Source organism: Oncorhynchus keta, chromosome 19, assembly GCF_023373465.1.
Source record: "Oncorhynchus keta strain PuntledgeMale-10-30-2019 chromosome 19, Oket_V2, whole genome shotgun sequence".
Taxonomy (NCBI): Eukaryota; Metazoa; Chordata; class Actinopteri; order Salmoniformes; family Salmonidae; genus Oncorhynchus; species Oncorhynchus keta.
The window spans coordinates 35,499,486-35,525,842 of record NC_068439.1 but is presented as its reverse complement, the minus strand read 5'-3'; the positions used below and the strand labels follow the sequence as shown (position 1 = coordinate 35,525,842).

Sequence of the window (26,357 nt, the reverse complement as noted above, 5' to 3'; positions counted from 1 at the left end):
CACCCGTAGCACGCACTCCAGCAGGTATATCTCACTGGTCATCCCCAAAGCCAATACCTTCTTTGGCTGCCTTTCCTTCCAGTTCTCTGCTGCCAGTGACTGGAACAAATTGCAAAAATCACTGAAGCTGGAGACTTATATTTCCCTCACTAACTTTAAACATCAGCTATCTGAGCAGCTAACCAATCACTGCAGCTGTACATAGTCCATCTGTAAATAGCCCACCCAATCTACCTACCTCATCCCCATTTTTTATTTACATTGCTGCTCTTTTGCACACCAGTATCACTACTTACACATCATCATCTGCTCATCTATCACTCCAGTGTTAATTTGCTAAATTGTAATTACTTTACTACTATGGCTTATTTATTGCCTTACCACCTCATGCCATTTGCACACACTGTATATAGACTTTCTTTTATTTTTCTATTGTGTTATTGACTGTACGCTTGTTTATTCCATGTGTAACTCTGTGTTGTGGTTTCTGTCACACTGCTTTGCTTTATCTTGGCCAAGTCGCAGTTGTAAATGAGAACTTGTTCTCAACTAGCTTACCTGGTTAAATAAAGGATAATAAAAATTTAATTAAAGCATTCCGTTTCTAGCATTGTATTTCTCGTGGGGAAATACAATTTAATGGGAATTAGGCCTAGTATACATAATTCAACTCAAATATCCACAACTCATGTCAGGGAGCCACATTGTCTGACTGATTCTCTCTCTGGTAGCCTATTTCATTGAACACAATGGCAATAGTGGTCAACAGTACTACACAGTGCCTCTTCTCCCAGGAGACTAATTGAATCAAAGCCATTAGCCTCTAACATTACTGCTAGATAGCCATGAAAATACGAACCTCAGTGGCAGAGCTACTGAGATCTTGAATAGGCTGCTGTTTACCGTAATCAGGATATTGTTTTATTAACCTTGTCCTTGGCGATACTTTCTTTGTTCTCGATTCGATGGAAACATGTCTCATATGAACACATGTGTGAGTTGCAGGTGGAACTCCAAAAAACAGAGAATATTCAGAAAAATATTAAATCCACTTTCGGTATTGAGTGAGAAATGCCTATTGCATGTGTGTAGATCTTTCTTTTGGTAACGCTACGGGAAGTGCTGTAATTAAGGCTACTACTAAAAGCGCCGCAGCGACTAGTTACTGTAAAGATGTTGGGAAATGCGAGATGTGCAGCAGCTAAAATGCGGAGGAGCTCCTAGCACTATGCAAAAAGTGGATTTCGCGAATTTTCAGTTTTTTGGAGTAGACTACCTGCAACCGCACACATACGTTTATGAGATACACGTTTCTTGCTAGGTTAAGGGTCTAATTGTAAAATAAATGTTTGATTGAATAACTAGCCTAATCTAACTGTCGTGGTCATAAATCTGGACTCTTCATCATCATCATCAACACTTTGAATTACATAGGAATATTACTGTAGCAACTGGTTGCTAAGGGAACGAGACACCACCATTATCCTCTTGTTGTGTGACTGAGAGGCGGGATTGGAAAAGTGCACGAGGAGGGGTGGGAAGCGGAGACGGAGCGTGGTTGAAATTCCACCAAATGGATAAGAGGCAGACAAAGTTTGACACGTTTATCTTTTCCGTGGTTGGCCGACACGAATGAACGAGTAAACGCTGTTTTTAGCCTAGTGGAAGTATCACAAATGAATACCTCCGTATTATTTATTCACTGCACTGACTCTCCACGAGGGCACAAGTCCGCCTGACAATTTTCGCGTAAAGAGAGGCAGCGCGGGAGAGCTCACTTGTAGCCTGGCAGGTATGTTCTTCTATTTTGAATAAAGCAAGCCATACATGTCATATACGTTTTAGGCTATTATTATTTTTAGTATAGCTAACTAGATAAATGAAGCCATCTAACAGCAACGCTGTTGTGAGCTTTCACGTGTAATTAACTACAACCAGGAGCCTATAATGAATGAAGTCAGCTTTTCAGTCAGTCCTATCGTTTATATTAAACATAGGTTATTATAACACAAGATAAACACACATTTACAATAATTGTTAGGTCTATGTTATTAGCTTAAAATGTACTGATACAAGTACAGAAACATTCCCTCTGGCATAGCCAGAGGCATTCTAGGCTACACTGCAATTAACACTACTTATTATACACGCTATGTTCTACAGTGCTGTTCTGATTCTAAGAACTCGGTTGTTTGCCATAAAGTCGTATTATCTCTGTCTCTATCACAGACATGCATGACCAAGGAAGATAGGCGACATAAACAGGTAAAAATAGAGAAATAAGGCGCAAGGTAACAACACCCACCCGTAGCAAGGTAGACAGAGGAAGATAATTAACAGTGAGAGGGTAAGAATTGGAGAGTACGCTCTGTGATGGAAATTTCAGAGCATATCTGCTCCAGACCGACGCCTAGTTTGATGTAAGGAAGTAGCCTCCTCGATTGCCTCTCCAGTGTGAGGGAGATGAGGCCAAACCCGGGGCATTGTATGTGATCAGACCTATTGAAGGGGTTTGTGTATGGATGTGAGTATGAAAGTGTGTGTATGCATAGCTATAAGTATGAGGATGTATCAGTGTAAATACGTTGCCATTTGAGTTTTGCCACAATGTACTAGTATCCGGAGTATTTAAGTGTTAAACCTCATTCCTCCTGTTCTACTTCAAAATGATGTCTTACCATTTCTTCTGTCCTCCAGATATAGGGGTGCATTTTGTTTAACATATGTTTAATCATGAATTCATAGTAACTAAACATGTGTGTGTGGAGGGGGAGGGGGGGGGGGGGTTAAATCTTATCTAAGTCTGACAAAAATGTTCAAATACAGGTACAGGCGTTTTGAAAGACTGTTAGAAAGCTTGGATAGAGGTTACATTTTCTTTGGAATCGACCATACATGTAGTTGGCCGTGACACTTCCTCAGTGAATGGCAGTGATATTTTTTTACTTTAAATCTTTTATTTCAATACAAAAGTACTGTACTGTGCCTCAACTTACTGTATTTTGTTGTATTGCTCAAGATACATAACAATACTATTAGTTTGTTCTTTGCATTGCGTTTGAATACACTTTAGTATCACACATATACAATCATCCAATGAGTGATATACTGTTTGAATCATTTGTCATCAGATGCCTATAAGTGTGAGAACAGAGTTTGGGGAGGACAAAGTGCCGGAGATAGGGCCGAGTATTTAAGTGTCAAACCGCATTCCTCCCGTTACACTTCTGAATGATTTCTTAACATTTTATTCTGTCCTCACATATCAGCCTCAGAGCATGTTATTCTCTGAGTAACGACTTGCGTGACCTGAGCTAGGTAACACCTTTAGCTTGTTAGATGCATCAGAACTGTGGCTATAGCTGGTCATACTCGGGGCCTGAAAACATTGTCACGTGAAGAGAAATGAGGTTGTTCCGGCTAACTCCATTAATCTTAATGCTAGAGGCTGAAACAGTTGTAGCGTAGGCTACGACTACTTTTTTCCCTACCCTGCAACCATACCCATGGGAAGTAGTTTGGGGGAAATTCGGAAAAAAATAATTACCATAGCTGAAGCCGTCTATATCGGTCCACTAATACAAGACTAGTAAAGGCCAAGTGTGGATTATAAAAACACATGCTTGATATATGTTTCCCAGTTCCTTGAAATACTTTGCAAATGCAACTTATTTCTACGTGAAAACTAAAATGATCTTACACTAGTGAGTGCATTTTCATACTGGTCCCCCGTGGGAATCGAAGCCACAACCCTAGCATTGCAAGCGCCCTGCTCTACCAAATGAGCCACATCATCACAAACCACCTGATGCCTGAATGTACTCAATTACTGTGTTGTCCATTGTTTTTCTTCATGGTGATGGAAAGTCTACAGGTTAAAACCTATAAATGACCAACCTATGTACAATACAGTAATGTACATTTACATTAAGAGGTTTGTAAGGATGCAAAATTAATACAACACAAACAGTGGTTGTTTTTTGAGTGGTGCAGCGGTCTAAGGCACTGCATCTCAGTGCAAAAGGTGTCACTACAGACCCTGGTTTGAATCCAGGCTGTATCACATCCGGCCGTGATTGGGAGTCCCACAGGGCGGTGCACAATTGGCCCAGTGTCACCCGGGTTTGGCCGGGGTAGGTCGACATTGTAAATAAGATTTTGTTCTTAATTAACTTGCCTAGTTATATAAAGGTTGAAAAAAAAATGTGATCATGAAAAATATTTAATTTCATGTGGATGTTTTGTGTCTTTGCCCATAACTTTGCACCTTTTTATGTAAATGTTTGAGGACAGGGTTTTGTTCTTTCTGGATTCCATTAGAATGGCAATGGCAGAGAAAGGGACAGGGCAACAACTCTTGCAAATCCAACGATTGAATCCTGCCAGTTTCATTAAATAGTACCCGCAAAACACCAGTCTCAACGTCAACAGTGAAGAGGCGACTCCAGGATACTGGCCTTCTAGGCAGAGTTGCAAAGAAAAAGCTATATCTGAGACGGGCCAATAAAAATAAAAGATTAAGATGGGCAAAAGAACACAGATACTGGACAGAGGAACTAGAAGGCCAGCATCCCGGAGTCGCCTCTTCACTGTTGATGTTGAGACTGGTATTTTGATGGTACTATTTATTACAGCTGCCAGTTGAGGACTTGTGAGGTGTCTGTTTCTCAAACTAGACACTCTAATGTACTTGTCCTTTTGCTCAGTTGTTCACCGGGGCCTCCCACTCCTCTTTCTATTCTGTTTAGAGACGTTTTGAGCTGTTCTGTGAAGGGAGTAGTATACAGCATTGTACGAGATCTTCAGTTTCTTGGCACTTATGGAATAGCCTTCATTTCTCAGAACAAGAATAGACTGACGAGTTTCAGAAGAAAGTTCTTTTTTTCTGGCCATTTTGAGCCTGTAATTGAACCCCCAAATGCTGATGCTCCAGATACTCAACTAGTCTAAAGAAGGCCAGTTGTATTGGTTCTTTAATCAGAACAACAGTATGCAGCTGTACTAACATGATTTCAAAATGGTTTTCTAATGATCAATTAGCCTTTTAAAATGATAAACTTGGATTATCTAACACAACGTGCCATTGGAACACAGGAGTGATGGTTGCTGATAATGGACCTCTGTACACCTATGTAGATATTCCATAAAAAATCTGCCGTTTCCAGCTACAATAGTCATTTACAACATTAACAGTGTCTACACTATATTTCAGATCAATTTGATGTTATTTTAATGGACAAAAAATGTGTTTTTCTTTCAAAAACAAGGACATTTCTAAGTGACCCCAAACTTTTGAACGGTAGTGTATATATTTTTGAAATACTTTTTAAAAAAGGTTCAAGGGGTGCTGCAGCACCCTCAGCACCCATACTTTCCTTGGCTATGCCTGCAACCCACGGTTGCCTGTGTAAGACAGTCTATGGCATCATCACTGTTCAGGCCCTCATTCAGTTCTTCAGGAAGCTGTGAGCGCCGTCAGTCGCCGATTACATAAATGTATGGGCCGTTACCGGCTGCAGAGCTCACCATGCTGGCTCACCGTGCTGGCGCCGCATAAGTCATCCTAAGTGACAGCTGCCATTACCGCCACAGACAAAGAACACAATGGGAGATCGATAATGACTACGCAAGGCTAATAGCAACAGTGATACATGGCAGCGCGACGTTACCGTATCCCCCAAAAGGCTCGAGTGCAGCTGAGAGGGTCAACCAAAAGCAGTCATACAGTAGCTGACCATTATTTACCACGAGTAACACAAATGTTTTAAGCATAGGGTTTGAAAGGAAAGGGATGTGAATCAATCTTAATGAAACCAATTCTGTACTCAAACCTTACTGCTGTTGTACAAAATGAAATGTAGTAGAATAAGGGTTGTCGGCGCAACTCTCGCCTGGGGGGCCCAACGACAATGTGGTTCATCAAACCAACTTTACAGTGCGGATTTAGCCTAATAATGTCAGTATTCTCTGCATTCATGTTAAAAATAACCATTAGGATATATTTTTATTGTCGAAATTCTCTTCTAAATGCTCAGTGTACAGACTTACAGAATTGATACACTGGATGAGGGAGAGAAAGCATTGTAGGTTTTACATGATACATTGGACGCGTATAAATCCCAAAGGGATAGTCTGAATATTATTACATTCGTGGTGCTCTCCATAGCATTTTGTTACCCATAATTCCTATCCTAACCACTGAATTATTCCGTTTTTCATTCCCTTGTGTCTGTAATTGTCACTGGAAGACTGCAAAATCATGAGATTTATATTAGTCTCAAATAGTGGACATTTCCTATGCGTTCTTGTTTCACATTTGACTCACATTTCATATGGTGTTGTAATGCATATCGACCATGAGCCATGAACTGCTGTCGAATTTGTAGAAAAAACAAACCAGAGGCATTTATTTCAGCGTTTGTAAAGAGCAGCCCTATCTCGTGTGAACAACTCTAATGCTGATACGTTTTTACATTTTAATTCACTGGACTGAAGTATTGATGTCATATTATGAAAAAGTATAGTTGACCCAGAATCAACTATGTGTATTCTTGAATCATCCAGAAATGTTGAAGTGAACAATATTAATTAATCACACCTATCCCACTCACACATACTCACACACCTCTCCGCATGATAGAAACCTGTGTTCTTTCTTTTTTTCACGCGTAAATACTGACTATCTGCAGATAGATATGTATTCTCCCCCTCTCTTTGTCTCCCTGGCAGTGGAAGAGATAACAGTAATCAAATTCCACCATGTTAATGTATTATACCATACTTCCAGATGGATGTTTGGGTGGGATGCCAAGAATGTGAAGTAAATGATTGGTCAGTATTCTCATCGTCTATGCTCTCTGTTGTGGAACTACATGAATGTCCTCTCAGACTGATCGTGTTGAGATGAAAGAGCCATACTTGATCCACTGAATAATGCAGTGGGTTTTCTGATTGGAAAGGCAAAGTCAATTTTCTATCCAATAGATGAAAACCTGTAGTCTTACAAGTCAGAATTAAGTATCAAGATTGTCAAATTGCCACCTGTTAGTGTGAATTCATGGCAAAAATGACCATTTATTGCACAATAATGGGGATATTAGTCAAATCAATAGTATTAGTCACATGCACCGAATACAACCGGTGTAGACCTTAAAGTGAAATGCTTACTTACGAGCCCCTAACCGACAGTGCAGTTTCAAAAAAATATGGATAAGAATAAGACATGAAAGTAACAAGTAATTAAAGAGGAGCAGTAAAAAAAAAAATATATATATATATATATATATATATAGGGGGGTGCCGGTACAGAGTCAATGTGCGGGGTGTGTGGTGGGGAGCGATATGAATATTCTGGGTAGCCATTTGACTAGATATTCAGGGGTCTTTCGGCTTGGGGGTGTTTAGAAGCCTCTTGGATCTAGACTTGGCACTCCGGTACCTCTTGCCGTGTGGTAGCAGAGAGAACAGTCTAGGGTGGCTGGAATCTTTGACCATTTTTAGGACCTTCCTCTGACACCACCTGGTATAGAGGTCCTGGGTGGCAGGAAGCTTGGCCGTTCGCAATACCCTCTGTAGTGCCTTGCGGTCGGAAGCCGAGCAGTTGCCATACCAGGCAGTGATGCTCTTGTTGGTGCAGCTGTAGAACCCTTTGAGGATCTGTGGACCCATGCCAAATCTTTTCAGTCTCCTGCGGGGGAATAGGTTTTGCCGTGCCCACTTCATGACTTTCATGCTGTGCTTGGACCATGTTAGTTTGTTGGTGATGTGGACACCAAGGAACTTGAAGCTCTCAACCTGCTCCACTGCAGCCCTGTCGACACCACATGGCCAGGACTCTGACCTCCCTGTAGTCTGTCTCGTTGTTGTCGGTGATCAGGCCTACCACTGTTGTGTCATTGGCAAATTTAATGATGGTGTTGGAGTCGTGCCTGGCCGTGCAGTTACGAGTGAACAGGGAGTACAGGAGGAGGCTGAGCACGCACCCCTGAGGGGCCCCTGTGTTGCGGATCAGCGTGGCGGAGGTGTTGTTACCTACCCTTGCCACCTGGGGGTGGCCCGTCAGGAAGTCCAGGATCCAGTTGCAGAGGGAGGTGTTTAGTCCCAGTGTCCTTAGCTTAGTGATGAGCTTTGAAGGCACTATGCTGTTGAACGCTGAGCTTTAGTCAATGAATAGCATTCTCACATAGGTGTTCCTTCTGTCCAGGTGGGAAAGGGCAGTGTGGAGACTGTTGGGACAGTATGTAAATTGGAGTGGGTCTAGGGTTTCTGGGATGATGGTGTTGATGTGAGCCATGGCCAGCCTTTCAAAGCACTTCATGGCTACAGACATGAGTGCTACGGGCCGGTAGTCATTTAGGCAGGTTACCTTAGTGTTCTTGGGCACAGGCACTATGGTGGTCTGCTTAAAACAAGTTGGTATTACAGACTCGGGACAGGGAGAGGTTGAAAATGTCAGTGAAGCACTTGCAAGCTGGTCAGCACATGCTCGCAGTACACGTCCTGGTAATCCTTCTGGCCCTGAAAGCCTTGTGAATGTTGACCTGTCTAAAGGTCTTACTCACATATGCTGCGTAAAGCGTGATCACACAGTCTTCCGGTACAGCTGGTGTTCTCATGCATGTTTCAGTGTTATTTGCCGCGAAGCAAGCATAGAAGTAGTTTAGCTCGTCCAGTAGGCTCGTTTCACTGTGCAGCTCTCGGCTGTGCTTCCCTTTGTAGACTGTAATGGTTTGCAGGCCCTGCCACATCCGAGGAGCATCAGAGCCGGTGTAGTACGACTCGATCTTAGTCCTGTATTGATGCTTTGCCTGTTTGATGGTTCATCGGAGGACATAGCAAGATTTCTTATAAGCTTCCGGGTTAGAGTCCTGCTGCTTGAAAGCTGCAGCTCTAGCCTTTAGCTCAGTCAATGCCATTGGAGGATTCCTGGAACATATTCCAGTCTGTGCAAGCAAAACAGTCCTGTAGCTTCGCATTTGCTTCATCTGACCACTTTTTTATTGATCTAGTCACTGGTGCTTCCTGCTTTAATTTGTGCTTGTAAGCAGGAATCAGGAGGATAGAATTATGATCAGATTTGCCAAATGGAGGGTGAGGGAGAGATTTGTATGCATCTCTGTGAGTGGAGTATAGGTGGTCCAGAGTTATTTTCCTTCTGGTTGCAAATTTAACATGTTGATAAAAATGAGGTGAAACTGATTTAAGTTCCCTGCATTAAAGTCTCCGGCTACTAGGAGCGCCGCCTCTGGGTGAGAGTTTTCTTGTTTGCTTGTGGGGAAATACAGCTCATTCAATGCTATCTTGGTGTCAGCCTCTGACTGTGGTGGTATGTAAACAGCTACAAAGAATATAGATGAGAACTCTCTCGTTAGGTAATGTGGTCTGCAGCTTATCATGAGAAACTCTACCTCAGGCGAGCAATGGCTCAAGACTTCCTTAGATATTGTTCACCAGCTGTTGTTTACAAAAATAAATAGACCACGCCCCTTGTCTTCCCAGATGCCGCTGTTCTATCCTGCCGGTACATCGTATAACCAGCCAGCTGTATGTTGATATTGTCGTCGTTCAGACACGACTCCATGAAGCATAAGATGTTACAGTTATTAATGTCCTGTTGATAGTTTAATCTTCCCAATAACTTGTCCATTTTATTGTCCAAAGTGTGCATGTTTGCGAGCAGAATTGAGGGGCGGGTTATTTGATCGCCTCCTACTCCTCAGAAGGCAGCCCGACCTCCAGCCTCTCTTTCTCCGCCTCCTCTTCACGCAGATCACTGGGGTCAGGGCCTGTTCCAGAGGGAGCCGTATATCCTGCGCCTCGGGCTCGTCAGAGTCGTGAAAGAAGAAAAGTTTTCTGCTAGCCCATGGTGAGTAATTGCAGTCCTGATGTCTAGATGTTATTTTCGGACATAAGAGACGGTAGCGGCAACATTATGTACAAAAACAGTTAAAAAAAATAAGTTACAAGCAATGCAGATGAACTAACAGAAAAAACACAATCAGTTGGGGCACATAAAACTCCTTCTGCTTCGGCGCCATTTTAGCATCATTACGGAGTAGAAGTAGATTTTAGGACATTACGGAGTAGAAAGTGGTGGCTGTCTGTAGATTGACTAGATTGCAAACATGACAGTCTCAGCCACACAGGCATGAAGTTGAATGGCATTAGTAACATATGGTGGGATTGGTTTGGTAGTGTTCATATTTTACAGTAATATATATCTTTCATATCTAAAAGTAGCTTTGAGATGAAGTATTTGCGTAGTTGATAAAGATGGAACGATAGGGCCCTGATTGACCACTATCGCTGCAGTTTGCGCGAGGACGTCCATCGGGAGTTGGCCTGCAGGGACACCACCCTCACCTTCGACCAGCTGGCGGACCTGTCCATTCGGCTGGATAACTTGCTGGCTACCCGTGGACGTCCAGATAGGGTTCTGTCGGTTCCATCCCCCAGCACCGCCACTCCGGTGCCCATGGAGCTAGGAGGGGTTGTGCGTAGGGAGACTGGAGGAGGTTCTGTCTCGTGCACCATCTGTGGCCACAGAGGTCACACTGCCGGTCGGTTCCGGGTTGGTTCCTCTGGGGATCAAGGCAGCAGGTAGGGCACTCTGGCTTCATCCCAGGTGAGCCGGCACCATTCTCACCCAGAGCCCTCTGTTGCATACATGTTTCTGTATGTTACTTTTCCTGAGTTTTCCCCGCATTCCCAGCATAAGGCACTCATCGATTCAGGTGCAGCTGGGAATTTTATAGACAGATCGTTTGCCCTTAGTTTAGGGATCCCCATTGGTCCCGTGGCTGTGCCCTTCCGCGTTCACACCGTAGATAGTCAACCATTAGGGTGGAGGCCACCGTTGCTCTAGCTATGGTGACGCAGGGGGGTCACAAGGAGAGAATCAGTCTCTTCCTCATTGACTCTCCTGCATTTCCCTTGGTGCTAGGCCTACCCTGGTTAGCTTGTCATGACCCCACTGTTTCTTGGCAACGGAGGGCTCTCACAGGGTGGTCACGAGAGTGCTCGGGGAGGTTTTCAAGGGTTTCCGTTGGTGCTACTACGGTGGAAAGTCCAGACCAGGTCTCCACCGTGCGCATTCCCCCTGAATATGCCGATTTGGCTCTCGCCTTCTCCAAAAAGAAGAATCAATTACCACCCCAACGACGGGGTGATTGTGCGATAAATCTCCTGGTAGACTCTGCACTTCCCAGGAGTCACGTGTTTCCCCTGTCACAGACGGAGACGGCGGCTATGGAAACATATGTCTCCAGATCCCTGCGTCAGGGGTACATTCGTGCTTACAACCTGGTGCGAATCCGGGAGGGAGACGAGTGGAAGACAGCGTTCAGTATGACCTCAGGGCATTATGAGTACCTCGTCATGCCGTACGGGTTGATGAATGCTCCATCAGTCTTCCAAGCCTTTGTAGACAAGATTTTCAGGGACCTGCACGGGCAGGGTGTAGTGGTGTATATTGATGACATTCTGATAACCTCCGCTGCATGCGCCGAGCATGTGTCCCTGGTGTGCAGGGTGCTTGGTTGACTGTTGGAGCATGACCTGTACGTCAAGGCTGAGAAATGTCTGTTCTTCTTGCAGTCCATCTCCTTCCTAGGGTATCGCATTTCCACCTCGGGGGTGGAGATGGAGAGTGACCGCATTTCAGCCGTGCGTAATTGGCCGACTCCCACCACGCTAAAGGAGGTGCAGCGGTTCCTAGGGTTTTCCAATTACTACTGGAGGTTTATCCAGGGTTTTGGTCAGGTAGCGTCTCCCATTACCTCACTGCTGAAGGGGGGCCCTGTACGCTTGCAGTGATCGGCTGAGGCGGACAGGGATTTTGGTCACCTGAGGGCTCTGTTTACCTCGGCTCCCGTGCTGGCCCATCCGGATCATTCATAGTGGAGTTGGACGCGTCCAAGGCAAGGATAGGAGCCGTGCTCTCTCAGCGCTCGGGTAAGCCACCGAAGCCCCGCACCTGTGCCTTCTTCTCGAAGAAGCTCAGCTCGGCGGAGAGAAACTATGACTTGGGGGACCAGGAGATGTTGGCTGTTGTCAAGGCTCTGAAGTTGTGGAGACATTGGCTTGAGGGGGCTTAACACCCTTTTCTCATCTGAACTGGCCACCGCAATCTGGAGTACATCTGGGCAGCGAGGAGACTGAACCTTCGCCAGACAAGTGGGTCATGTTTTTTACCTGTTTGGTTTTTTCCCTTTCCTACAGACCAGGTTCCCAGAAAGTGATGGCAGAAGCACTCTGTATGACACAGAGGAGCGGCGCATGGATTCCACTCCCAAACTCCCGGCCTCCTGTCTGGTGGCGCCGGTAGTGTGGGAGCTGGACGCAGACATTGAGCAGGCGTTACGCGCAGAGCCCGCTCCCCTCCAGTGTCCCGCTGGGCGTCTGTATGTTCCATCTGTTGTCCGTCCGGTTGATCTATTGGGCCCACACGTCACCCTCCTCTGGTCATCCTGGGATCAGTCGGACGGGACGGTGCGCTGTTTGGTTGGGAAGTACTGGTGGCCTACCTTGGCAAGGACGTAAGGGTTTATGTTTCCTCCTGCTCGGTGTGCGCTCAGTGTAAGGCTCCTAGGCAGCTGCCCAGAGGAAAGCTACACCCCTTACCCGTTCCACAGCGGCCTTGGTAACACCTGTTGGTGGATTTTCTTACCGATCGTCCCCCCTCACAGGGAAACACTGCGATCCTGCTCATTGTGGGTCGGTTCTCTAAGTCCTGCCGTCTCCTCGCTCTGCCCGGTCTCCCTACAGCCCTACAGACTGCAGAGGCCTAGTTTACGCATGTCTTCTGGCTCTACGGGTTGCCTGAGGCTATAGTGTCTGCTCAATGTCCCCAGTTCACTTCGAGGGTCTGGAAGGCGTTCATGGAGTGAACTAGGATGTGGGCAGGTTTCTGCAGTCGTATTGCCAGTATCGGCCGGGGAGTGGGCAGCATTCGTGCCCTGGGCCGAGATGGCTCAGAACTCGCTCCGCCACTCATCCACTAACTTCTCCCCCTTCCAGTGCGTACTGGGGGTACCAGCCTGTTCTGGCGCCTTGGCATCAGAGTCAGACCGAGGCTCCTGCGGTGGACGACTGGTTCAGGCACGTGGAGGAGACATGGTACGCCGCCCATGTTCACCTCCAGTGGGCCATGCTGCGCCAGAAAGCCAGCGCAGTGAGGCTCCGGTGTTCGTAACGGGGGACTGGGTCTGGCTCTCAACCCAAAACCTGCCCCTCCGCCTGCCCTGCCGGAAGCTGGGCCCGCGGTTTGTGGGGCCATTTAAAGTCCTGAGGAGAGTGAATGAAGTTTGTTATAGGTTACAGCTTCCCTCTGATTACCGTATTAACCCCTCGTTCCATGTGTCTCTCCTCAGGCCGGTGGTGGTTGGCCCGCTCTAGGAGTCTGAGGTGTGGGAGGTTTCTCCGCCCCCTCTGGACATCGAGGGGGCCCCGGCGTACTCCTTCTGCTCTATATTGGATTCGAGGCGTCGGGCGAGGGGCCTTCAGTACCTCGTGGAGTGGGAGGGGTACAGTCCAGAGGAGAGGTGCTGGGTTCCGGTGGAGGACGTGTTGGACCCTTCAATGCTACCGTCTCCATCCGGACCGCCCTGCACCTTGCCCTCCGGGTCCTCCCCGAGGCCGGCGTCGGTGCGCTGCTGGAGCCGAAGGGGGGTACTGTCACGACTTCAGCCGAAGTCGGGTCCTCTCCTTATTCGGGCGGCGGTCGGCTTTGCCGGTCTTCTAGCCATCGTCGATCCACTTTTCATTTTCCATTTGTTTTGTCTTGTTTTTCCTCACACCTGGCTCCAATTCCCTCATTTGCTTGTTGTGTATTTAACCCTCTGTTCCCCCCCATGTCTTTGTGTTGGATTGTTTATTGTAGTGCTTGTGTACATTCCCCGGGAGCACACAATGGGTTATTTTGTGCACATTTATTCTTGTTGTTCTGGATGCCGTTGGTTTTGCTTAATAAATCTCTGGTTATTACCCAGTTCTGCTCTCCTGCACCTGCCTTCTCTGCCACCAATATTACCAATATTTGTACTGTGTACTTGTGCTTGTGTCCTCAAAAGTGACTACACCTCAGCAATTTTTACCAGAAAGGTGAGATTTTAACCTTTCTTGGAGTATGCAGCATAACTAGTTATTGTATATGGCCCTGTCATAATAAATAATTACTTTTGAGGATAACATAAGATTATCAATTACATTTAGTTACATTTAACAGTGTTAACAACCTTTTGTGACTAGGGGGCAGTATTTTAATTTTTGGAAAAATAACGTTCCTGTAGTAAACTGGATATTTTGTCAGGACAAGATGCTAGAATATGCATATAATTGACAGCTTAGGATAGAAAACACTCTAAAGTTTCCAAAACTGTAAAAATATTGTCTGTGAGTATAACAGAACTGATATTGCAGGCGAAAGCCTGAGAAAAATCCAATCCGGAAGTGCCTCGTGTTTTGAAAGCGCTGCGTTCCAATGCGTCCCTATCGAGCAGTGAATGGACTATCAACCAGAATACTTTTTCTCCGTATTCCCCAAGGTGTCTACAGCATTGTGACGTAGTTTTACGCATTTATGTTGAAGAATACCCGTAAGCGGCTACATTACGCAACTGGTCACCTGATGGAGTGATTCTCGCGTAAAATATAGAGGTAGCCATTATTCCAATCGGTCCTACTGAAAAACCAATTGTCCCGGTGGATATATTATCGAATAGATATTTGAAAAACACCTTGAGGATTGATTATAAACAACGTTTGCCATGTTTCTGTCGATATTATGGAGCTAATTTGGAATATTTTTTGGCGTTTTCGTGACTGCAATTTCCGGGCGATTTCTCAACCAAACGTGAAGAACAAACACAGTTATTTCACCTACAAAAATAATATTTTTGGAAAAAAGGAACATTGTCTATCTAACTGGGAGTCTCGTGAGTGAAAACATCCGAAGCTCATCAAAGGTAAACTATTTAATTTGATTGCTTTTCTGATTTCCGTGACCAAGATACCTGCTGCTCGCTGGACAAAATGCTATGCTCGGCTATCGATAAACTTACACAAATGATTGTCTAGCTTTGGCTGTAAAGCATATTTTGCACATCTGAGATAACAGGGTGATTAACAAAAGGCTACGCTGTGTCTCAATATATTTCACTTGTGATTTTCATGAATAGGAATATTTTTTAGGAATATTTACGTACGTTGCGTTATGTTAATTAGTGTCAGTCGATGATTACGCTCCCTCATGCGGGATGGGGAGTCACTAGAGGTTTTAAGGAGCAAAGGGTTCAAATATTGAGGCTGTCACTGTCACACCATTGGTTTTTGAGGCAGCATTGACAAAATATCATTTGGAGAAAGAACTTTGATGGATTACCTGACAAGGAGCCCATAAGTGGCCTCTGAAAAGCAGACAGAGGCGAGAGAGGCGCTGCATTGGGTGACAAAGTGACAGAGGAGTAGAGTTATGAATAAATAGGCTGGGAACACAGAAGGGTATATTGCATTGGGGTAAGAGGTTACCAGATGAATAGATAGCGACAAAGACTGACGAGGATGGGGAACGTGGGGTCTGATCAACTGTGGGGGTAAGGAAGTGGTTGAAATGGAAAGAGACAGACAGTAGAGGGGAAAACAAACAGACTGACTGATGGACAGATAGACGTAGGGACAGTTTCACAGGGAGACACAAACAGACTGATTAATAGAAACAGACAAATGTAAACGTGAACAGAGAAAGCTAAACAGAAACAAAGAGAAATCTAAAATACGAAGAGAGAAAAACATTAACAGTGATAGAAAAAGACAAACATAGACTTACAAACAGACAAAACAGAGACAAGACAAACAGAGAGACAGCCAGACGTAAACATAAATCTGCACAGGGCTGTTGGCCGTTTTGGAACATGCCCAGGTGCCCTGTGGCGCCTGCTTAAGTCTACGGCTCCCTGGCGACCCCCTTCAACTCCCATTTCCCCATCACCATGACGCCACAAAGTGTGACCATGGATCAGAGACTGACTTGCCTCAGTGGAGTACTCCAGACCGCTGGCACTGGGGCCCCAGCTTTATCGCCAGTAACGTCTGCATGACAAAGCAGCCACACACTGGGGAGCATGGGGCACACTGGGGACTATGGGAAAAGACAGTAATCATAGCACGATTTATACACCCACCTGCCTATGCAATACAATACCACCTGCTCATGATCCTGTTGCTCCCAGACAGTGGAACATTATGAAGCATACAAAAGGTCAGACTTCTGTTGCCTACTATTACATAAGAAGCTAGATCTCTTTGGCATTTTGGTGAGTAAACACTTTTATGTCAGGCGTGCTGCTTAATAATCTTTTGATTTAACGATTACAGGTGGAGGATTAATAGTAATATTTGTCCAAACTATAATTTTTGCTTAAAAGCTAGCTATAATTTTAAGTTTCTGCAAGTTAATAGTACTGGCCATATTCTGGGATATATATGGATATATCCCCACAAATAAGATTTATCGCTGACAAGTTAACATTTCTCCCAAGCTTTGAGAGTAAATGTCCAGAAATAAAATTCTCTGCAATTGAATATACAGATGTAGAATGTTAATTTGAGGCAGTCTGCTCCAGCAGGAAAATAATCCTGCATCAACAAGAAATGTGCATTATTATTTGGATTATAATTAATGAATATTGTTGTAGGGGTTGATACTGCTGTGACGTTGTATTAGTTAATGTGACGACTGTTGCTCATCGAATGATTACAAGTTTCTAATTACGTGATTAACTGAATCAAGAAATGATTAACTCATTAACCTCTTGATTCTAGCCATCCCGGATACGGGATCGTGAATACAGCCTCAAGCTCATTAGCATAACGCAACGTTAACTATTCATGAAAATCGCAAATTAAATTAAATAAACATGCTAGCTCTCAAGCTTAGCCTTTTGTTAACAACACTGTCATCTCAGATTTTCAAAATATGCTTTTCAACCATAGCAAAACAAGCATTTGTGTAAGATTATTGATAGCTAGCGTAGCATTTAGCGTAGCATTCAGCGGGCAACATTTTCACAAAAACAAGAAAAGCATTCAAATAAAATCATTTACCTTTGAAGAACTTCAGATGTTTTCAATGAGGAGACTCTCAGTTAGATAGCAAATGTTCAGTTTTTCCAAAAAGATTATTTGTTTAGGACAAATCGCTCCGTTTTGTTCATCACGTTTGGCTACGAAAAAAACCTGTATCCAGGAGTGTAATTATCCCCGCAAGCTCATTAGCATAACACAACGTTAACTATTCATGAAAATCGCAAATGAAATGAAATAAATATATTAGCTCTCAAGTTTAGCCTTTTGTTAACAACACTGTCATCTCAGATTTTCAAAATATGCTTTTCAACCATAGCAAAACAAGCATTTGTGTAAGATTATTGATAGCTAGCGTAGCATTTAGCGTAGCATTCAGCGGGCAACATTTTTACAAAAACAAGAAAAGCATTCAAATAAAATAATTTACCTTTGAAGAACTTCGGATGTTTTCAATGAGGAGACTCTCAGTTAGATAGCAAATGTTCCGTTTTTCCTGAAAGATTCTTTGTGTCAGAGATATCGCTCCGTTTTTTTCATCACGTTTGGCTACCAAAAAAAACCGAAAATTCAGTCATCAAAACGCCAAACTTTTTTCCAAATTAACTCCATAATATCGACTGAAACATGGTAAACGTTGTTTAGAATCAATCCTCAATGTGTTTTTCACATATCTCTTCGATGATATATCGTTCGTGGAAGTCTGCTCTCTCCTCTGAATCACATGGAAGAATGCTTGCAGCTGAAGATTACGCACCAATTTCTACAAAGGACACCGGGCGGACACCTGGTAAATGTAGTCTCTTATGGCCAATCTTCCAATGATATGCCTACAAACACGTCACAATGCTGCAGACACCTTGGGGAAACGGCAGAAAGTGTAGGCTCGTTCAGGGCGCATTCACAGCCATATAAGAAGACGCCTCAAACATTTGGCTCACTTCCTGTTTGAAGTTTCATCTTGGTTTCGCCTGTAGCATCAGTTCTGTGGCACTCACAGATAATATCTTTGCAGTTTTGGAAACGTCAGAGTGTTTCCTTTCCAAAGCTGTCAATTATATGCATAGTCGAGCATCTTTTCGTGACAACATATCTTGTTTAAAACGGGAACATTTTTTCATCCAAAAATGAAATACTGCCCCTAGTGTTCCAAGAGGTTAACCTGGGGCACCATGGGAAAACTAGTTTTTATTGAGTTTCTATTTCCCAAATTAACTCAAAGAATATCAGAATATCGATTTTACAACAGCCGCTAATTAACCAGTTGCCTCTAACAATCTCGTTCTGAACGTCGTATAACCCGCGAAACTGCACGGACCCGGGTCCCACCAATGAATTCATACCACACCAATCTTAGTTGAATATTTATTTACTAAAAAGCTAAAATGATGGTAAAAGATACACATAGACAAAACACATTATAGGCTATTGATTAGAACTTAGTATAACGGGCCAACACACTATGACGCGTGTTACCCACAATGGGAATTTCAAAAGAGAGAGAAAAAAGAAAGTACACAAGAGAAATATACATTTGGGTGAATTTGTCAGCTATGCTATTCTAACCCTAGCCTTGCCCCAAACTGCCGCTCTTATGGGTCATAATACATAATATAGATGTAATTACGTGGGGATGATCTCCGAGGATTCTCTGCGTGGATCGCTCCGCTGTTCGATGACGCACTTCTACTGTGCACCTCCCTGCTCGTCCTCCCGGTGTCAGTGTCCTTTTTGGCTTAGGAGTCTGTTCCCTCACCCTTTTCTCTGGAAGGGGTCTTCTGAAGCCAGACAGCTCTGTAGCTCAGAGCTCACAGCATAGGAATGAAACCCTTTAGATACCATGATTCGATGGGAGATGGAGGCGAGGTGGTTCGACTTGAATTCACCCGCTTAGACACAGCTACTCCTCCGTAACTTGGGTAGAAAATTATTTCTTTGTCCTCAAACTTGCGTTGTGTTCTGGGTTCGTTGACTTTTTTAGACCTCGCTGCAGCTGGGGTCACGTAGCCCTGCTGTAAATTCTATACTCACAGGTTTTATACCCTTGGGTCAGAAGTGGGCGAAGCCGCCTTTAGGGCAATTCTCTGGGCGTACCAAGTTAATGAGGTAAGGTCCAGATTTGACTCAAATCCAATTTTAGACAACTAACTTAACATTTCATCTTCCCCAAAACATTCTCTTTGATTTGGATATTTTCCATACAACGTACAATGGATAAACATCAAACATATACTAGGAAAACCCTTCACATTAAATGTTTTCGTAATAACATCATCTATTAACCTTTAATAACAGAACAACAATTACATACATTTTCATATTCCATCTATCGTCATGACCACCATTGTTCCAAAGTCCCTTTAGTTCATGTTTAATGTTCTGAGGCTGGTTCTCCATAGTAACAGGACAAAGGAATTTGTCTGTGGCCTGAGATTTACCAGGGGTGTGAGGGTCCAAAAAAAACCCCACATCTTCAGACCCCTAGATCTCTCCTCCTCTCTTGGGGTTGAGCGATAATCTGTAGGGTTGTGGTCTCCTGTAACCTGACCTGATCAAGACAGTCATGACAATACTTTTTCGTAAGGGAAAATCAAGTCTGAAATATCTCAATTCAAATGACTAACTTCAGAAGCCTTTTTCAACCTCACATACACTACAATTAAAAAATGTCCTGCATTGTGAGACATTTATCCTGCAACAGGGTGATATATATATATTTTTTACCTTTATTTAACGAGGCAAAACAGTTAAATAGGCACACTTAACCAGCATGGCTACCATAGCATTCTGCAGCGCTACGCCATCCCATCTGGTTTGAGCATAGTGGGACTATTATTAATTTTCCAACAGGACAATGACCCAACACACCTCCAGGCTGTGTAAGGGCTATTTGACCAAGAAGGAGAGTGATGGAGTGCTGCATTAGATGACCTGGCCTCCACAATCTCCCAACCACAACCTAATTGAGATGGTTTGGGATGAGTCAGACCGCAGAGTGAAGGAAAAGCAGCCAACAAGTGCTCAGCATATGTGGGAACTCCTTCAAGACTGTTGGAAAAGCATTCCAGGTGAAGCTGGTTGAGAGAATGCCAAGAGTAAAATAGATTTTGATTTGTTTAACACTTTTTGGGTTACTACATGATTCCATATGTGTTATTTCATAGTTTTTACGTCTTCGCTATTATTCTACAATGTAGAAAATAGCCAAAATAAAGAACAACCCTTGAATGAGTAGGTGTTGTATACGGTGGTGTATATATAAAGTTTATAGATCTAACTTAATTCGATTAGAATTATAACTGTTTCTAAAATGCGAAATATTAGATCAATTTATCTCAGAGTCATTTTGTTAGAGTGACTTCAAATGTTTAGATGATACAGATAAAATGTTTAGTTGAGCAAGAGTAGTGTGGAATTTTTTGTTGTTGGGGGGCAGTTATGTGGGATTAGGACATTGTTTCAGTATCTTACTTTCAACAACCTGATTGGTTGAAACACATACTTGGTTGCACTGACATGAGGGATATGAAAGCATCTAACTGACAGACAACACAATGAAGCTCTTTCAAAAATGTTTTTAATTTGTGTAATACAACCTTTTGCTGATAAACAAGTCCATCATTGCGATATCTTTGTTTCATTAAAGTCAGCCCATTCAACATCCTACTCTGTGCAATAGCTTAGGGAGTCTGAAAACATTATAATTTCCAATTCATTAAGCCAATTGAGATAACGACAGCCAGGCTAATTCAAACAAACCTTCCCTGGACATTTCAACCTTAAAATTCTTCCCCCGATTGACCTGTCCTCGAGCCAAACTGGCCTCAAGGCTAATTCTGACAGCAATCGCTTTAGCACAACATACAAGACTATGAGCTCTATAATTTCTTCTGCCATTTTTCTCTCCCGTAATGTTTTCTCACATCACAGTTTTTCCAAATTACTGAACAGCCTGCCAGTGGAAACCCTGAATCTAGGTATTGAAAGCCTTCCTTTGTCTCAGTGATAATCTCTCAGCTACATGGGTCCAACAGGCCATGTAGGTGACATCGGATCTGTCTCAAATCTGCTCAGCCACTGAGAACCAGTCTACATGTATGTCTACATGTATGTCAGCATTCAGGGCTCAAACCACCCATTTTATCATTCGTAACAGAGAATATGAAATGGTTGATAGAAATCCACAAATGAATACATACCATACGATTGTTCGGTTGTTCCACTAAGCAATCTGATCTATAGCCATCATACATACATCAATATCACAGAAATTACAGGGACTTAGGTGTCCAGCCTTCATAATTTTCACCTTAAACCATCCCATTTCATTTTATAATGCATTGCTGTAAAACTGCTACACACCCACTCCTGGTAAAGAGAAAGGTTCATTCTATTTTTCAATAGCAGAAATGTAACAACTTGCACCTACTTTGTATTCTCATTTTATTCTACTTAAGAAACTCAAGATTTCCCTTGGTGAGTTTTGCTCTTGACCTTCTTGGAGTTGGATTCATATGAGAATGGGTCCTTATCGGACCACAGTTCCTGTCTCGACTGTCCTGGCATTCCAGGTCTCTAGGGACCTCTAGGGACACACCCAAGGCTAATTACTTTCTTCCCATCGCCAAAAAACACTACCCTGATGGATCAATGAACTGCTCAACGTATTGCAAGACAATGCCTGCAATAAGAATTATTTAAAGGAAAACTTCACCCCAAAACTATATTTTGGTATTTGTTTCATTAGTCCATTGTTGATTTTGTCCCAAAAGGTTTTCTATGCCAGCAAACAAGTTTTCAAGATATGTAATTTTCAATGACAGCCTAGGAACAGTGGGTTATCTGCTTTGTTCAGGGACAGATTGGTACCTTGTCAGCTCGGGGATTTGATCTTCCAACCTTTTGGTTACTATTCCAACGCTCTAACCACGAGGCTACGCTGCCGCCCCGGCAATATATGTATACATATATTTTTAGGCTCTCCATCCATACCAATATACTTACATATATCAAGCACAGCTCAACACCCCCGTGATTATGTAATCACGTTCACAAGAACAGCTCTGTAGTCACTCACACTTTCATACTTGTTTTTCTCCGTATTACGATCACAAACATCACACTGCATTGTAACATTGCACCCTTCACCATTCACACCATGCTCAGAGACACACGCAGTGAATTTACTTGGTCCAGCCCTCGAGCTGAAAGGATGGCAGCCTCTTTTCTTCGGTCTTCACAGTAGACTAATGAGGTCTTAGTGCTAACCCCATGCCACTGTACGTGCCCTCTCACACAGCAGGGCTAGGTTATTCTGAAAGAGGGAGGCAGTTCGGGAGGAATAGCCCTAACAGGGAGGAAGGAGAGGAGGAAAAACTGTTGAATTTCTTATATTTTCTTGTCAGTTGGAGGTTACCTCCTGAAGTTGGAAAGAATAGTGCTTTTAAAGAACGACAACAAACGTGCAGTTTGTTATCTGAAACTCTTTTTGGAAACATTAAAGCTGATCTTGAAATCATTTCAACAGGTTTTGAAAAGGTTTTTTTTAAATGTTTTTAATTTGTACCTTTATTTAAGAAGGGAGTCACCATTGAGACCAGGGTCTCTTTCACAAGAGAGCCCTGCATAAACAATTTCATAAGATAAAAACAGAAAACATAGAAAAAAGAGAATGTATTTTTTCCACTTTCACTTACACACTACAAGACAATAACTCCTTTGGTTTTCCACAGCCGCCAGCAGCGTCACTATCCCTCTACCTAACACACTGAGTTGACCTCCTCAGTGCTTGTGTGACGGGTGGTGAGGGTGAAGAAGGAGGGAGAGTTTATCAGTGACCCAACTTCGCCCAAGATGGATGAGGATTTCCTGAGCAGTACCCTGACTACCTCTGAATCAGACCTGTCCTCAACCTCTTTTTTGACATTGGAGGCGAAGGCAGCCTTCATCTTTGTCCTCATCCTTTTCCTCGTCTTGGGCCTCCTGATCATACGCTGCTTCCGTATCTTGCTCGACCCTTACCGCAGCATGCCCTCCTCTACCTGGACTGACTACATGGAGAAGGACACCTTTGATTACCGTATTGCCTGAGGGCCCTTCCTTATCAAAGGCTGCTGTACTGCATCGCCTGAGGTGCTGGTGACCAGAGCTGCTGCATTGCCAAAGAAGCATCAAAGATATCTATCTAAGAGAGTTTCCACGTGTCCGGATTCAGCGCATTGAAACACATCTTCTGATTCCTGAGTGTTATCTTGAGATACGGGCTGACTATAGAATTGCCTGAGGACTCCTACTCTGAGGCAGGAACAATGGCAGTGGGAGGTTCTTCACCTTGGCCACAAGGGGATCACTGTGTTTCCTGAGCCCTTAAACATTTCCGAGATACTGCAATGCCAGAGGGGTCCTTCACTGGTGCTACGAGGGAAGCTGGTGTTTTGCCCAAGGGACAGGCTATCGTAACTGAAATAGAAAAGCTGTTTTTCTCTTGAAGGAACAGGGGGAGCCTGTCCTCTCCTGCAGCAAGTGATATAACTACTCCAGTGACTGAGCACAGCTTGATCACATCACCTCCTAAACCTGACCTGGCATGCTAAGAAGACCACCTTTTTGTACACTGCCCTTTCTGATTTGTGTTCTAAAATGTTGGTTTTGGTAAAGAGAGAGATCTTTAAAGCTGTAATTCTATGGCCTAGGTTTTAGGTTACTGTACTTAGTCAGTCAGTAACACACACACACACACACACACAAACAACACACACACACACACACACACACACACACACACACACACACACACACACACACACACACACACACACACACACACACACACACACACACACACACACACACGGTCATACAGGCCCCCTGTACAAACACACTACACAAACTATTCTCCTACACAAAGACACCCACACAGACTCGCAACACTCATGCACTCTATGCTCATATATACTCAGAAACATGCAAAGACCTACAATGACCATCACACTTTGTCCAATATCACACCCCAGGAGCCTTTCGACAAACGTGGGATTATTCTGGCCACGTCAGGGGAACGAGTGCAGCACTTTCCTCTCTGTGACGAGGGGTGGGAGTGTGTGTCGTTATCTCTCAAATTAGCCTGCAGTTGTCCTTTTTCTGGGAGTGCATTTCAGTTCAGCCACTGACGATGAGTCTTATTACTCTGGCTGTCACTGACAGTGCAGTGACAAGCCTGAAGAAAATCATTTCCACGTTATCTCAACAAAATAATTCAATGTGATGACGTTGAATCAGAGTGGAAAACTGGTTGAATTTGCAAACAGTAATCAATGTGAGGGAATTTCTGTCTAAATCCAATGACGGTGATTTTTTGTTGTTGATTTCAAGTTGAATTCACATTAGTTGACAACTCCACCAAATGTAAATCAAAACTAGACGTTGAACTGACGTCTGTGCCCAGTGGGGCAACAATTCACTGAAACACGGCTATTACTACTACACAGATGTAGAATCTTAATTTGATCAGTCTTTTGTTGCTGAGAATTTACAAGCACAGCAGGAAATGCAACCATTTAGTGTATTTGAGGTTTAAAAAGGCTTCTATAATTTATTGTTTCCATTTAGACATTTCTAACTTGATTTATAAAAAAAATGTGTTATCAACCTTTACAAAAATGTCCATTAATTATAATCCACATAATAATTCACCATGTCCTGTTGCTGGAGGATGATTTTCCTGCTGTAGCAAACTGACTAAAATTAAGATCCTACATATGTAGCACAAGACTCCTGAAAGTTCTGAATCCTAACTTGAAATAAATTAGCGTAACTCATAGTTTCTGAACTGGGGACCTATCTCAATCGACTGAGAGTCACGTAACCAGGTGGCATTATTGGTGCTGTATACCGGCACAGATGTTCACTGAATGCAGACTTTCTCTGTTTCTAATCCCTTTAATGCCGATTTTCACCGCTCTTAGTCTGTCTCCTCCTCTTTGTTAGCTCTTTGCCTTACATAAAGCTTGTTTACATTTGACAAACTGGTGGTGGAACAGCCTGGGAGCCTATAGTTTCATAAGACATTTATTACCCTTTAAGATAGTTGCCCTTTGAGGGAGTTCTGCATGTATATTCTCTGATGAAAGTTCCTGTTATGATGAGCTGCTGCTCTACCTGCAAAGAGACTCAGATGATCTGTGTTGTTTGGCAAACTGGAAATGCGTGTTACTGTATGTGATTAAATTGGGATGTTTTTTTTGCAGATCCCAAACCTTAGAACATGTTTGCTCCTCCTTTGATGTTCTAGTCCAGGGATGGGCAACTTTGATGTGGGTGGGAGCCACCATAAATCTGAAGTCATTATGAGGGGCTGCAGTGGCTCACGGTTCTGCATACCCACATCCATAACCGCACATGCAGTCAGAGACAGCCCTAGACTTTTGGGGGCCCTGAGCAGAATGTTTTAGTTTTTGGGGGGGAAATTCATCCGCAGGCGTGCAAAAGGACCAGTTTCCCATCCCTGCTCTAGACTGGCCGTTTACATGTCTCTGGATTACAGCATCTGCTAAATGACTAAAATGTAAATGTTAACCAAGGGGTGATTTTATTATTGAATTAGATCATAAGTCATTTGACATAAATATCCACACATGTTTTATTAGACAGCGATACTATGATCTGACATATTGACCACATACATATCTGTTTCATTGGAATGTCATGAGGAGAGACGCAACTCAGTTGACTGTATTTTCCAAAAGGTTGTTGCATTTTTTTGTTTTTGCATATGTCTGTATACAAGTCCTTATTGTTGTACTCGCTCATTGGCTTACTGCATTGGTGACATCAATTCACATTGATCACAAACAGCGCAGTGCATAAAATCTTTTTTTGTTTCAGCATTCAGTTGAACATGGGTAACTTCAAAGACATGACTGAAGTGAGAGTATTGTGTTTACATTAGAAGTTTATTCCACTGCAACTCTGTTACTACATACACCTTCTCAATGCAAATGCTTTGATACAGATTCGGGATGGTGGTCAAATTACATTAGAAACAAGCCTTATATTCCATTTTAGACTTTATGTACAGAGTTCAAATTACGACGTGTTGAATTACTTGACATGACTAGAAAAGTATCTTTACAGTATATTTTGTTGTTATTGAGAGTTATTCTAGTAGGATAAACCTGCTGTTTACGTACAATGGTCCAGCCTACTGTTTAATCTTGTGATCTCTTTTACAAGTGTTTTCTTCTTGTTTGGTAAATAAATAAAGCTTCTTCTTGAATTGA

The 26,357-nt window shown here is 43.3% G+C and overlaps 1 long non-coding RNA gene across 4 annotated transcripts; it reads left to right on the top strand.

Moving 5' to 3' along the window:
* Positions 1-1,415: 1,415 nt before the first annotated feature.
* LOC118398143 (uncharacterized) lies at positions 1,416-26,357 on the top strand. 4 transcript variants are annotated; one of them, XR_004828562.2, is made up of 5 exons: positions 1,416-1,792; positions 2,230-2,265; positions 9,769-9,865; positions 10,312-10,599; positions 13,371-13,987. It is a non-coding gene; the product is annotated as an uncharacterized LOC118398143 (long non-coding RNA). The 4 variants fall into 4 exon arrangements; XR_008070930.1 differs by lacking the exon at positions 2,230-2,265 and having other exon boundaries at positions 1,418-1,792; XR_004828560.2 differs by lacking the exons at positions 10,312-10,599; positions 13,371-13,987 and adding an exon at positions 22,812-26,357 and having other exon boundaries at positions 1,422-1,792.